Source organism: Carcharodon carcharias, chromosome 20, assembly GCF_017639515.1.
Source record: "Carcharodon carcharias isolate sCarCar2 chromosome 20, sCarCar2.pri, whole genome shotgun sequence".
Lineage (NCBI taxonomy): Eukaryota > Metazoa > Chordata > Chondrichthyes > Lamniformes > Lamnidae > Carcharodon > Carcharodon carcharias.
This window is the reverse complement of record NC_054486.1, coordinates 15,143,857-15,159,592: the sequence shown is the minus strand read 5'-3', so window position 1 is coordinate 15,159,592 and position 15,736 is coordinate 15,143,857. Positions and strand designations below refer to the sequence as shown.

Genomic DNA, 15,736 nt, shown 5'->3' with positions numbered 1-15,736 from the left:
TGTACCAACACAAAAGGTTACAATCAAATGTGTGACCATTGGGAGGTAAAACTGATAAGCTGCCATGGAAAAGCTCATCTGTCTTCTATTGTTACATCTACACTCAATCTGATAGTATGGTGCTGAGATCAAATGCATTTCTTAAATGGTGAGCAGTACTTTCATCAACTGTCAGATAAAAGATTTCTTGCCTTTAGTTGGTCAATTATGGCTGTTCTCCACCATCCATGTTGAGTGAATGTGAAATACTGGGGCTGTGAAAAACCCCAAGGGCATAAAGATTACAAAACGAAGCTTCCAGTGAGTCATACAGTTTATACTGGTACAGATACAATAGTCGAGTGTTCATAATACAGGCCTAACAAAATGGAGGTCACGATTTGGGAGCATTTGTTGATATCAAAATACAACCTATTTTCTTAAAACTCGGGTCAATCAGGATGACATCCCATTTGATATCAACATTTTCTGGTGCTACACAAAAGGATTTTTAAGGAATAGTTTCAATTGTTTCAGGATGAAGTTGCCAGCAGCTGCTAATTAGATGCACCTCACAAGGACAACATTAACTGTGACCACTGAGTCAGTCTCCAGTTTAATCATGTGTGCAGTCCAGACGCTCAAAGCCACAATTACAGACAGCTCAGTACCAAATACAAAGATACAAGGCACGATTGACAAGGACACCACCTCCCCGATATGGGAAGAGAGCAAGTCAGGCAGGTTCTTTTCATGACTGAGCCAAAATACATGGGTGAAAATGAGTTCTCTGTTTTTTAGCTCAATCATAATATAACAGGACAGGACAAAAACAGTTTGTGTGCACTCCACGCAAAGCGTGTTATCTGAAGAAAACAAAATAAATGCACTGATACAACAGTACCTTACACATTATACAAATATATCAACTAACTCTGAAAGGTGTCCAGTCGTGGTAAAACTGGAGGCAAAGGACACGCCAAGGCCAAGACTCGCTCCTGCGGAGCTGGTCTTCAGCTCCTCATCGGCCGCATCCACCAATTGTTGTGCAAGGCTCACTCAGGCTGAGCGTGTCGGGGCAGGAGCTCCCGTCTACCTGGGGTATCTGAACGCCCAGATCCTTGAGCTGGCCGGCAACACGGCCCGGGACAACAAGACGACCTGCATCATTCCCCCGCCACTTGAAGCTCGCCATCCGCAATGGAGAGGAGCTCAAGAAGCTGTAGGGAGGGGTCCCACCCAACGTCCAGGGTGGGGTCCCACCCAACGTCCAGGGTGGGGTCCCACCCAACGTCCAGGGTGGGGTCCCACCCAACGTCCAGGGTGGGGTCCCACCCAACGTCCAGGGTGGGGTCCCACCCAACGTCCAGGGTGGGGTCCCACCCAACGTCCAGGGTGGGGTCCCACCCAACGTCCAGGGTGGGGTCCCACCCAACGTCCAGGGTGGGGTCCCACCCAACGTCCAGGGTGGGGTCCCACCCAACGTCCAGGGTGGGGTCCCACCCAACATCCAGGGTGGGGTCCCACCCAACATCCAGGGTGGGGTCCCACCCAACATCCAGGGTGGGGTCCCACCCAACATCCAGGGTGGGGTCCCACCCAACATCCAGCCTGTGCTACTGCCCAAGAAAACTGGGCACCCCAGCGAGGTTAATGACTGAAGGGGCGAGATCAGAAAAAAAAATAACTATGTCACTTCAGGAGGAATCAATGCCCCGTTTAAGAAACATCTGAACACTTCTCCATTCCCTGATGAAAAAAGGGTCTGCGCTGTAAAGATTCTGTGAAATTTTGAATGAACTTAAAATAAAAATGTAAGCTGGGCTGTTCTTTTTGTGCTGTTCCTCCTCCAGACAGCAAACCATAGTGAACCCTCCATTCCTGTCTGAGTAACACTGGACACTGCCCACAGTCAATTACTTAGATAGCAATGTGTGATAATTACCTTTTCGCTTTGCGTCTAGCTAAAAAATCATTTTCATTTCCTTGAGCCAGAATGCACGTCCCAGTCCTTGTTAATGCGAGATATTTGTTGTTTTTTTTATCTTTGCACACTTCCCATAACAAGGAGTGAAATGCTTTGTAGTCAGGTGAACATGGTGCCCACTAGCAACGTAAGCTTCTTCCAAAGATGTTACCCATCTTTTTAATCAGCAACAGGGAGATTCATCCAAAAAAACAGGAGGAATTCCCACAACCCATGTGATAAGGGTGGGTTGGGGCATGAGTCAGTCACTGGGAAGGATGTGATTGCACCAGAGAGAGAGTGCAGAGGAGGTTTACCAGGATGTTGCCTGGGCTGGAGAGTTTTAGTTCTGAGGAGACCTGTATGACTCTATGGATGTCCACATGAAATTCAGAGCTCTGATCTCCACTCAACAGAAAAGATCTGGAGCAGGGTTTTCACCATGCACCTTTTGGCTCAGAATCAGGAATATTACCTGTAAGCCAAAGGCATGCTGCTCCTACTAATTAGAGATTCGGAGTTACATTAAAAGTGGGCAGAAGCAACCTACAATTAAGAGAACCTACATTGTTGTAGCTGGTGACCGGTCTGGTTAAGACAAGCAATTCTGGATAATTCTCTGCTAATAGGATGCCAATTTAGAGAGACTTCCTTTTATATATAAACATGGAGAGCATTTTGTCCACTGTTTCAGATTGTGTCTCAGGCACAGCACAGTTTGAACAATGCTGAAATGTGACAAAGACACAAAAAAAGCTGCACAATGGTGGTGCAGCAGCTGTAAACAGACAAGGTACATGAAAAGATATTTAATTAGAAATCCAAGGAACATCAACATCAAAATGTTTCAAGTCACCGAAATGGCAAATAGTCAGCGATAGGTAACTTAGCCTTGTTAAATTCTAAACTTTATGTTCCAGTCAATCATAGCTTCACAGAGTCACAGAGGTCTACAGCACAGAAAAAGGCCCTTCAGCCCATCGAGTCCACACCGGTCCAATAAGTACCTAACTATTCTAATCCCATTTTCCAGCGCTAGGCCCATAGCCTTGTATGCCATAGTATTGCAAGTGCACATCCAAATACTTCTTAAATGTTATGAGGGTTTCTGTCTCTACCACCCTTTCAGGCAGAGAGTTCCAGATTCCCACCACCCTCTGGGTGAAAAAACTCTCCCTCACTTCCCCTCTAAACCTCCTGCCCCTCACCTTAAATCTATGCCCCCTGGTTATTGATCCCTCCACCAAGGGGAAAAGTTCATTTCTGTCTACCCTATTTATGCCCATTATAATCTTATAGACCACAATCATGTCCCCCCCCCCCCCCCCTCCATCTCCTCTGCTCCAGGGAAAATAACTCCAGTCTATCCAATCTCCCCTCATAACTAAAACTCTCCAGTCCAGGCAACATCCTGGTAAATATCCTCTGCACTCTCTCTCTAGTGCAATCACATCCTTCCTATAATGCGGATTCCAGAACTGCACGCAATACTTTAGCTGTGGCCTAACCAGCATTTTATACAGTTCCAGCATAACCTCCCTGCTTTTATATTCCATGCCTTGGCTAATAAAGGCAAGTATCCCATATGCTTTCTTAATCACCTTATCTACCTGTCTACAACATAAGGAATCGGTGGACATGCACACCAAGGTCCCTCTGATCCTCGGTAGTTCCCAGGGTCCTACCATTCATCATGTATTCCTGGTGCCTTGTTTGTCCTGCCCAAGTGCATCACCTCACACTTATCCGGATTAAATTCCATTTGCCACTGATCAGCCCATCTGACCAGTCCGTCTATATCCTTCTGTAATCTAAGGCTATCCTCCTCACTATTTACCACCCCACCAATCTTCATGTCATCCGCGAACTTACTGATCAACCCTCCTACATTCAAGCCTAAATTGTTTACATATACCACAAACAGCAAGGACCCAACACCAGTCCCTGTGGAACCCCACTGGACACAGGCATCCATTCACAAGAACACTCTTCAACCATCACCCACTGCTTCCTGCCACTCAGCCAATTCTGGATCCAATTTGCCAAGTTGCCTTGGGCTCTTACTTCATTATCAGTCTCCCATGCGGGACCTTATCAAAAGCCTCGCTGAAGTCCAAGTAGACTACGTCAAATGTATTGCCCTCAACTACACACCAGGTCACCTCTTTGAAAAATTCAATCAAATTGGTCAGACATGACCTCCCCTTAACAAAACCAAGCTGACTGTCCTTGATTAATCCCTGCTTCTCCAAATATAGATTAACTCTGTCCCTCAGAATTGCTTCCAATAGTTTCCCCACCACTGAGATAGGCTGACTGGCCTGTAGTTCCCTGCTTTATCCCTTTCACTCTTCTTGAATAAAGGTACCACATCAGCTGTCCTCCAGTCCTCTGGCACCTCTTCTGTGGCCAGAGAGATATTGAAAATTATTGCCAGCACCCCATCTCCTCTCTTGCCTCACTCAACAGCCTGGGATACATTTCATCTGGGCCTGAAGATTTGTCTGCTTTAAGCCTGCCAGACCACTTAGAACCTCCTCCCTTTCTATGCTAATTTTATTTAGTTATATTACAGCCCTTCTGCCTGATTTCCATACCCACATCGTCCCTCTCACTTGTGAACACTGACACAAAGTATTCATTTAGAACCCTACCTACGTCTTCCGGCTCCACACCCAAATTACCACTATGGTCCTTAATGGGCCCTACTCTTTCCCTAGTTATCCTCTTACTCTTAATGTACTTGTAAAATAACTTTGGATTTTCCTTTATTTTACCTGCCAATGCTTTTCATGCCCCCTTTTTGCTCTCCTAATTTCCTTTTTAAGTTCCCCCCTACACATTCTATACTCCTCTCGGGCTTCCGCTGCTTTCAGCTTTTGGTATCTGCCATAAGCCTCCCTTTTTCTCTTTAACCTATCCTATATCCCTTGACATCCAGGATTCCCTGGATTTGTTGGTCCCAACCTTTGTCTTTACTGGAATATGTTGGCCCTGTACTCTCCCTATTTCCTTCTTGAATGAGTCCCATTGCTCTGATGCAGATTTACCTAAAAGTAGCTGCTTCCAGTCCACTCCGGCCAAATCATATCTGATCTTATTAAAATTGGCCTTCCCCCCAATTTAGAACTCTGATTTCTGGCCCATCCTTGTCCTTTCCTATAACAACCTCGAATCTAACGGAGTTTTGGTCACTATCTGCAAAATGTTCCCTCACTGATACCTCTACCACTTGCCCAGCTTCATTCCCTAAAATTAAGTCCAGGACCACCCCCTCTCTTGTAGGGCCTTCTATGTACTGGCTTAAAAAGCTCTCCTGGTTGCATTTTAAGAATTCCACTCCCTCTAACCTATCACACTATGACTAACACAGTTAATGTTGGGGAAGTTGAAATCCCCCACTATTACTACCCTATTATTTTTACACTTCTCTGAAATGTGCCTACATATCTGCTCTTCTATTTCTCTTTGACTGCTTGGGGGCCTATAGTACACTCCCAGCAATGTGATTGCTCCTTTTTTGTTTTTAAGTTCTACCCATATGGCTTCAATTGAGGAGCCTTCTAAGATGTCATTCCTCCTTGCTGCTGTAATTGATTCCTTGATCAATATTGCAATACCCACTCCTCTTTTACTTCCTTCCCTGTCTCGCCTGAAGACACTATATCTTGGAATATTGAGCTGCCAATCCTGCCTCTCTCTCAACCATGTCCCTGCGATAGCAATGACATCACTACTTCCATGTGTTAACTTGTGCCCTCAACTCATCTGCCTTATTCATCAGACTCCTTGCATTAAAATAAATACCATCCAACCTTGCCAAGCTACCTTGATCCTTAACTGGCCTATAATTTCTATGCATTCCAGACTCACTTGCTCTCTCTTCTAATTTTGGCTGTGCATCTCCCCCTGCTGAACCTCCTCTCAGGATCCCAACCCCCCCCCGCCAAATTAGTTTAAACCCTCCCAACAGCACTAGCAAAACTCCCCGTAAGGATGTTGGTCCATTCCAGTTCACGTGCAATCCGTCCATCTTGTACAGGTCCCACCGGGAAAATCAGCTTTTTGGAATGGGCCTGCAACAGCTTTTCATTTAGCCATGTTAAATCATGCTCGGTGAATATAATCACTACAATGCTACTCAAGAGACATGCAGCAAGCAAAAATAGCTGAAAGTGGCAGATGGAACAAAATACTGAGAAATCTCACATAATCCTTGTATTTCTTAATATAATGAACCATTGTTATGGTTAATAAATAAGAATGTTTGGGCACATCTGACAATAGCTCCTCCACAATTGCAATTATTGCAGGATCCTGGTTAGCTAGTAAGGTTCCCCTCATTATATGGCACGAGTGTTGTGGAGCTGAGTAAATGATAAGTGACTGGCGGTTACATGAAAGGGCATAACTCTGCTCTCTGAAACACTTATAACCATCGTCATGCATACATATTAAATTTTAATTATTAGCTCAGCTGGATCGTACATTTGACTAAAAACTGCAGAGATGACTAACAGCCCTAACCTATCATTTGAAATACAGCTTTCAAAGAAAAAAGGACCAGTGGGTGTTAATTTTTAGTGATCCTCCCTGGGCAGAACTGGAGGTGATGAAGCTATTGATACAACACTGATTCCAACTTTATAACCTTTGCCTGGTCTTGAATCATGAGAACAAATTTCAAAATACGAAATATGTATTTATAGAGCTCCAGCCTCAGAGTCACAAGGTTCCAGGTTCAAATCCCACTGTAGGGCCTGAGCACAAAAATCTAGGCCGATACTCAAGTGCAGTACTGAGAGAGCGCTGCCAGAAGTGCTGTCTTTCGGATGGGGCATTAAACTGAGGCCCCCATCTGCCTGCTCAGGTGGATGGGAAAGATCCCATGACGCTATTTCAAAGAAGAGCAGGTGTCGTGGCCAATGTTTATCCCTCAATCAACACCACAAAAAACAGATCATCTGGTCATTCTCACATTGCTGTTTGTAGGTCTTTGCCGAGCACATATTGGCTGCTATGTTTTCAGCATTACAACAGTGACTACACTTCAAAAATTACTTCAATGGCTGCAACAGCACTTTGAGACAACTGGTGGTTGTGAAAACTGCTGTATAAATGCAAGTCTGTCCTATCTTTGAATTAAATATTAAGGTCAGCCCTTTGCAGAGGTGTTTGAGGCAGTCTAAGATTCCTTTCTGGAAACCAGCCAACCAAAAATACAATTAAGAAATTAAATTCCTCTTTTATTTAAAAACAAAGGTAGAATGTGTCATTTTCTCTGTAATTCATGACCTACATATGAATCATCGGATCATGTTTAACCAATTGAAGTTCTTTGAAGAAGTAACATGTGCCATGGATACAGGGGAGCCAGTGGATGTACTGTACCTAGATTTCCCAAAGGCATTTAATAAAGTGCCACATCAACGGTTAATGCTGAAAATAAAAGCTCATGGTATAGGGGGTAACATATTGACATGGATAGAACAGAAAGCAGAGACTAGGCATAAATGGGTCTTTTTCAGGTTGGCAAGATATAACGAGTGGTTTGCCACAAGGATCAGTGCTGGGACCTCAACCGTTTACAATTTATATAAATGACTTGGATGAAGGGATGGAAGGGATGGGTGCGAAATTTGCTGGTGACACAACGATAGGTGGGAAAGTAATTTGCGAAGAGGACATAAGGAAGCTACAAAAATATATAGATAGGTTAAATGAGTGGGCGAAGGTCTAGCAAATGGAGCATAATGTGGGAAAATGTAAAATTGTCCATTTTGGCAGGAAGAATAAACGACAGGTATATTACCTAAATGGTGAGATTGCAGAGCTCTGAGATGCAGAGGGATCTGGGTGTCTTACTGTATGAACCTGAAAAGGCTAGTATGCAGGTACAGCAAATAATTAGGAAAGCTAATAGAAAGTTATAATGTATTGCAAGGGGAATTGAATACAAAAGTAGGTTAAGCTTCAGTAATACAGAACACTAATGAGACCACATTTGGAGTACTGTGTACATTATTGGTGACCTTATTTAAGGAAGGATGTAAATGCATTGAAAGAAGTTCAGAGAAGGTTTACCAGACTAATACCTGGAATGGGGTTGGGGAATGGTTGGACAGGCTAGGATTGTATCCATTGGGGTTTAGATGAGTAAGAGGTGACTTGATTGAAACATATAAAGATCCTGAGGGGACTTGGAAAGGTGAATGTGGAGAGGATGTTTCCTCTTGTGAGAGAATCTAGAACCAGAGGTCACTGCTTAAAAATAAGGAGTTGCCCAATTAAAATGGAAATTTTTTCTCTCAGAGGGTCGTGAGTCTTTGGAACTCTCTTCCTGAAAAGGTGGTGGAAGCAGAGTCTTTGAATATTTTTAAGGCAGAGGTGGATAGATCTTGGTAAGCAAGGGGGTGAAAGGCTATCGGGGGTAGGTGGGATGTAGATTTGAGGTTACTGTCAGATCAGCTATGATCATATTAATGACGGAGCGGGCTCGAGGAGCCAAATGGCTTAATCTTGCTCCTTGTTCCTATCCTGAGGTTTTAAATGCAGTTTCCAAAAGTGAAATTTTGTCAGAAGCCCATTAATTTTGGAGGGAGGCAACATGCTGTTTTATTTATTATTGAAGATGAATTCATCTATGATGTGCTTTCAGTTTTAGTCAGGATCATAGCTGAGAATGAAGGAAGGTGCAGGCTATAAAGGTCTCCCACCCCAAATGGAATATTCATTCCCCCACTCCTGCTAACTGCCACTGGCTACCCTTTCCCATCCACCAAAACACTGCATGCAAATGGTGGTGGGTGGAATCAGTGACCAGGTCTACTCCACTGACTGACACTTACCGGCGACACCACTGGGGATGATGGCACCAAGAGCTGATGGTACAGGATCCAAGGTTCCTTAACAGAAGGAGAGGTCTTTATAACAACCTCCTCTTACTTCCAGGCAAGCCTAGCACTTATCAGCTGAACCCCTCGGGCTCAGCTTAGGCCTTTTTGTGACACTTCTGCTTAAAGAGGGACCTCAGTGCTTCTTTCCAGCAGGATCCAGCAAGCAGTAAAAGGAATGAACCCCAACCCAGGAAAACGAGTTAGGATTTGGACAGGTCTAGAGGAGGTAGATGGAAGCTCCCATCAGAGCTTCTACCCCAAAGAAGAGAATCCCCATTCATTTCTTTTCATTCTTTCACGGGATGCGAGTGTTGTTGGCAGACCAGCATTTGTTGCCCAATCCTAACTGTCCTTTGTGTGTGTGTGTGTGTGTGTGTGTGTGGGGGGGGGGGCCTTCTTGAACTACTGTAGTCCATCTCATGCAGACCCATGTGCAGTGCTGTAGGAAGGGCCTCCTAGTTTCACAAACTAATTATGAGAGGTTAGAGGGCTGGTCTGGGAGCCGGCAAAATACATGGGGGAGAATTTTCCCCTCGGTGTGCAGAGTGGGCCTCGCACAACGACACGTAAAATAACGCGCGATGATGTTGGGCGTGCATCCCGAAGTCACCGCACGTCACTCCGATCTTTCGTTTCAGCTGGCGCACACCGGAGGCGGCTGCGTGGGCACGATGAGGTTTCATGAAGGTTTTACTAAAATTAATATTTTTTAAACATTTCATAAACATGTCCCTGCTCATGTGACACGGTCGCACGAGGGGAACATGTATAAATTATTTTTAACTTGCTTTATTTTAGACCTTAGCTTAATCTCCCTGAGGCAGCTCCATGCCTCAGGGAGATCTCTCCCTCCTCCCCCCACCCGCACAGGTTGCGCTGAGCGCTACCGGGCACACACCACACTGGGCGGGCCTTAATTGGCAGCACGCAGCTGATCCGCGCCCACCCACGGCTGCCCCAGATCAGCCCGCCCAACAGGCAGAAGATTCTACCCATGGGAAAATGGTCATCTGCCAAGAGTGACCAGTGTTAGCGTTGTAGGGTGGCCAAGTTGTACTATTAATGTTAAATGTTAGAGTTGGGTAGATGCTTCTTCGGTGGAAACATTAAGTTTATTTACAATATACTCAGCAGCAACTACACGTGTGCTTTCAAATCGAACTCTACCTCTACACTGACTGCAGAAGTAGCCCACGCTACTCTCCTATTAGTTACTACAGATCATGTGATCTTAATTATTCTTAAAGGTACATTAGACACTAAATAAAACCATAATTACTACATTCCTCCCCCTTTAATTTGGCTATACATATTATATTTACAAGTACATATTTTTCAAGGCAACATAATATTTACATTGGGTAAGGAATTTACAAGTTCAGTCTTTCAGGTGGTTTCCTGGTAAATGTGGAACGTCGCAGCTCCACAGCTTCAGATTCTTTGTCAGGAACCTCCTTTTCCAGAGTTGCCTGAACATCTGGTGCTTCTATGGGCACTTGCAGTTCTGCATCCTCAACTCTTACAGAACATAAGACATGTCAGTCCTGGGTTGAGTATCCTCAACAGAAAACACAGACCTGGTCATGATCACTGGTGGAACCATATCTTGGTGATTTGTCTCTTTGTTCCCCAAATGGTCCACATGTTTACAGATGATCCAGCCTTCCACCTCCACGTGGTAAGATAAAGGTCCAGTCACCACACTTATTTCACCCGGTAACCATTTTGGTCCTTCCCCGAAGTTTTTTTTGGAGGAACTATCACTCGTGCTCCCCACAATAAGATGCCATCCTGGCTGGTTATTTCATGCTTTCTGTTGAAGTACGGTTTCATTTCATCAGGTACGGGCTTCTGTGACCAACCATGTAGCACTTGTTCTCGTACCTTAAATAGGACTGGTCCCGACTTGTCCAGTCTCTAATCTGTCAAGTACATGCTGTCGAGGAATCTAAAGAACTTTCACAGTAAAACAAGTTCCTGTGGAACTGGGGCGTGTTCATCATTTTCTTGTAAAGGCAAATGACTAAGGGCACCGGCATTTGCGATTTGATTTCCAGGCCTATGCATGAAAGTGTATTTGTAAGCTGCCAGAATTGAGGCCCATCGGTGTATTCTTGTTGAGGTTGTGGGTGGTATAGCCCTGCCCTCACTAAACAATCCTAGCAATGGTTTGTGGTCTGAAACAATTGTAAAATGGTGGCTGTGTACATACTGGTGAAACTTCTTGACACTAAAGATGATGGACAGGCCTTCTTTTACTACTTGTGAATGTCTCTTTTCCGCTGCAGTGAGCGTTCTTGATACATAACCTATTGGCCATTCCGTGCCGTCGTCCATCCGATGAGAGGGCACTGCTCCCACTCCATAGGGAGATGCGTCACATGTCAGCATCAATTCTTTCGTCTGGTCATAATGCACTAATTGGACGAGTGCAACAATTGTTTCACCTTTATGAAAACTTCTTTCTGGGGCGCCCTCCGAGACCAATGTTGGTTCTTTTTGAGTAGGTAATGCAGGAGGGCCGACAATGTAGACAAATTGGTAAGAAGTGCCCATAATAGTTGATCATTCCTCGGAAGGATTTGAGCTCTGAAGTGTATTTTGGCGCAGGTGCCTCTCTTATGGCTCTCACTTTCTCCTCAACCGGGTGGAGGTCCTGTGAATCTACCCAGTGACCAAAATAGATTACCTCCCTCGCTTGGAACGTACACTTTTCTTCTTTTAAATGCACTCCAGCTTGCATGAAATGTTTAAGACGTCTAAGTTTGCCAAATGCTCTTTTTCAATGAATCCTGTCACTAATACATCGTATAAATAGACCACAACTTGGGGCAGTCTCTGCAGTAAGCTTTCCATTGTTCTCTGAAAGATGCCACAAGTGGAGGAGACACCAAAAGGCAATCATGTATATTGGTTCAAACCTTTGTGGGTATTAATTGTGACAAATTCCCCAGGAGGCATTATCCAACTTTAAAATGTCGATAAGCATTACTCATGTCAAGCTTTGTGTACATCCCTCCTACCAGCTTGATACACAGGTCTTCAATTTTTGGAATGGGCTGCCTATCTAGCTTAGCTATTTTATGAACTGTCAGTTTGAAGTCTCCACAAATTCGGACGCTTTGGTCAGGTTTAAGGGCCAGGATTATGGATGCTGTCCATTCTGAGAACTGAACAGGTTCTATAATGTCCAAATTTCTCTAGTCTGTTCAATTCAACATCGACCTTTTCTCACAGGGCATATGGCACCGCCTCTCGCCTTCGTGAAGTGAGGGGTTGCTTCCACATGAATCTTGGCCTGCAGGCCCTGGATTTTCCCTAGCTCATCCTTAAAGACAGTGACATACTTTCCAAGCAGCTCTGGTAACCCACTTGCTCTCAACTCGAAAATTTCAGACTATTCTAACTTAATCTCCTTTAATCATATCGCCCCGGGAGGCTTGGCCCTTTATCTGCTGTCACCATCAAAGGTATCTTTGCCGATTGGCTTCCATAATGGTCAGTTACTCTGCTTATGCCTTTTTCTTGAATGTCTTCACTCGCATATGTTTTTAGCTTGGCGGCTGTTCCTTCTAAATTTAATTGATGTTCACCATTATTCAAATGTCTGAAGGTATGTTCCCCCATTACTGTAGTGGAAGCTCCCGTGTCTACTTCCATTCTAACAGGTTTGCCATTTACTTTCACTGTGACAAATATTGGTTTTGTCTTTCCACTTTCAGATTAAACAACAAGTAAATGTCTGGATTTGTTGTTTTAGGCTCTTTTGCAATGTAGATTTCATTGGGCAGCTTCTTTTGTTTACAAGCCTGCTTGAATCTTTCCTTGCACTGACTCATTATATGTCCATTTCTATGACAGTAGTAGCATTCGATTTTTTAAAACTGCCAATTGCTAAAAGACTGCTCGTTTCCACCTCTATTAAAATTATTCTTCGATTTCGCTGCTAAGTTATTTTCCTTTATTCTTCGGCTAGCTGGGGCTGTTTCCCACTTCTCGGCAGAGTCTCACTTTTTCCCACCTGATGTGGAGAACGCTGCCACTTTTCACACTGTATTGCTTTTAAATCTCTTACTGCACTTTCCATGGCCCAGCGCTATCTCTAGCTCCAGATTCACTTCGGACAATAATCTTTTCTGAGTAGTGTCCATTTTACACCACACACTAAACAATCGCTGAGCATGTCGTTCAAAGTCATATCGAACTCACAATGTTCTATTAACTGCTTCAGATTTGCCACATAGCATGCAATTGTCTCACCAGGGGCTCCATTTCGCGAATTAAACCTGAACCTCTGCATCATGACTGAGGGCTTGGGTTGAAAATGGCCCTTCATGAGGCCCACCAACTCATCAAAATACTTTGAACCTGGGGCACTGGGTGTCCTCAAACTTCAAATCAAGCTGTAGGTTTTTCTCCCACAACTACTCAAGGAGGATCGCTCGCCTCTTCCCTTTCCCTGTAATCTCATTCGCTTGTAAAAAGAACTTGAGGCGTTCTATGTATTGAGACCAATCATCTGTGGCAGGTTCAAAAGGATCAATTCTCCCAAACTGTGGCATTTTAAGAGGGGATGACTTCTTCAATTCTAACAGAGCTTGCTACTTACAATCACTGGGTGAGGTACAGTGCTGATTTCTTTATAACCTGATTTCTGTTAAATCCTGTTTTATTCTTATCGCCAGTTTGTTGTAGGGTGGCCAAGGTGTGCTATTAATGAAAGAGTTGATCAGCAGACACTTCTTGGGTGGAGACATTAAGTTTAAGTTTATTTACAATATACTCAGCAGCAACTACACGTGTGCTTTCAAGTCCAACTCTACCTCTACACAGACTGCAGAGGTAACCCGCTCCACTCCTATTGGTTACTACAGATCATGTAATCTTCCTTAATAAGTATTATTCTTAAAATGTACATTACACACTAAATAAAACCATAATTACTACAGTTAGACAATTCAAACATTTCTCATTCTACATTGAGGATTTTAAGGAAAATGGGCACACATACATTTTTTGGCATTTAAATAAAAAATGCCTATTTAATAACAATATGATAGTCAGAGTACCAGCCATAATGAAGCTCAACAGGAGATTGATATGGAGTAAGGCCGTGTGTTCAGCACACTAACTCGTGCATTTGTAATTAACCAATAATCCTTCCATTATAGCAACAGCTATCTCGGATTTCCAGGTTTGCTCCTTCAAAACCCATTCCATCTATTGATCACAGTGAAAAGATCTCCCTGATATCAAGCCCTAACTTTGTCGCTTGTCAGTTTTAACTTCTACCCATTATCCCAAGGACACATTTCAATTTGAAGCATTGTTCTGGATTTACTTTAATGTATCATTTGCTGTCTTATCCAACTCTTTGGGGGAAGGACTTCTGTTGTTGGTCATTGATAATGAAATCATATGGGACTAATATTTTAGTTAAAACTAATCAACAGCAGAAATCTGCTTCATGAAGAAAATTTCATGACTCAGCTCATAGGATCAGTATCATTGCTCCAGGATTTTAACGTCTCCCTTGCCTATAGGTTGTTTTAGTAGTCATTTAGTAGAAATAGTCATTATCGTGTACCCTTATCAGAGCATTGTACATAATATAGACATATGCCACACTACAACATGATTGTATGTTATGTATTGAGTGAATTCTGTACAAAAAAAAGAGCAAAGAGAATTCCAAACTTTAAGCAATCATTATGATTCAATCCTGCCCTAAACTGCCAACCTCCTATTGGTCATGACAGGTCATGTGATCTTCCTTAACGAGTATTATTCTTAGAGGTACATTACACACTAAATAAAATTATAATTACTACAGTTAGACTACTGTGGATTGATTCACAGTTATGCTTGGCAAAGTACTGCAGTAGTTTGTCATTGCTCTCTGTGCAATGGCTAACCAGAAAACTCTCAACTCTCCCCACCTGTCATGGGGTGTATTGGAAGGATTTCCAGGCTGATAATCGATCTGCTTGGCCACCTAATGAAGTAGGACTTGAACCCAGAGCTCTTAGCCCAGGCGTCAGGACGCTATCACTCCACTCACACGAAATCTATATAATTAAATCTAATGATACCCTTAAAGTACCGATTATTACAAAAAGCTTTTGGCAGTCATTTTTTTGCAACGGTTTATCTTATTTTGTAAACTATCTACGCATCTGGGAATTGCCATTGTACCACTTGTACACCTTACTACAAGGATGAACCGATGTGTGACAGTTCTGTCTCTGCTCCCTCACTCCCCACAGGATTGGCACGGCGCATCTAAGCAGCATTAGCTCCGGAAACGTACAGTGATGCGATGGTGATAACACAGGCGCTAATTTTCTTGAAAATGGGGCGGGAAATTAAGAACCTGAACACGTGTTTTTGTTATATGTTTATATATATATATATATATATACATCGTGATGAGTTACAACAGCACGGGGCGGTCATTCGACATAACTGATTCCACTACTGAGCACGCAGAGTCACACTAAATAAACAGTGGAGGCGGGCAGAAACCTAGTTAAGAGTTCATTCAGTGCGACGCAAACTGAGGGAGAACTGAAAATGCAATGAGCCTGGAATTCTGCAACTGGATTACAGCGGCAAGGCAAGGGGTCAATTCAGCCGATCTGACTGGTTCCACCTTGAACCGTTTGTCGGCGTTCAGCAGCACAACTGTGCACAGTCCAAACTACTTGTGTAGACAATCCCGGGACACAAGCTTATTTATTAACGAAACTTGAGCCAACATTTGAAGGTCAGACTCAGCCGTTAGAAAGCCTAAAGAGTTGTTTCCAGTTTCTGAACAACATTATCCTAGAGATGTCTATATCTTTATGCTCACCAATCTGTAATACCTCTCACAGTTTTGACTTCTCAAAGCACC

At 43.5% G+C, this 15,736-nt stretch overlaps 1 protein-coding gene across 3 annotated transcripts in view; it reads right to left on the bottom strand.

Moving 5' to 3' along the window:
• LOC121292247 (spectrin beta chain, non-erythrocytic 1-like) overlaps positions 1-15,736 on the bottom strand; it is a 265,589-nt gene that overhangs the window by 163,585 nt on the left and 86,268 nt on the right. The window lies entirely within an intron of this gene.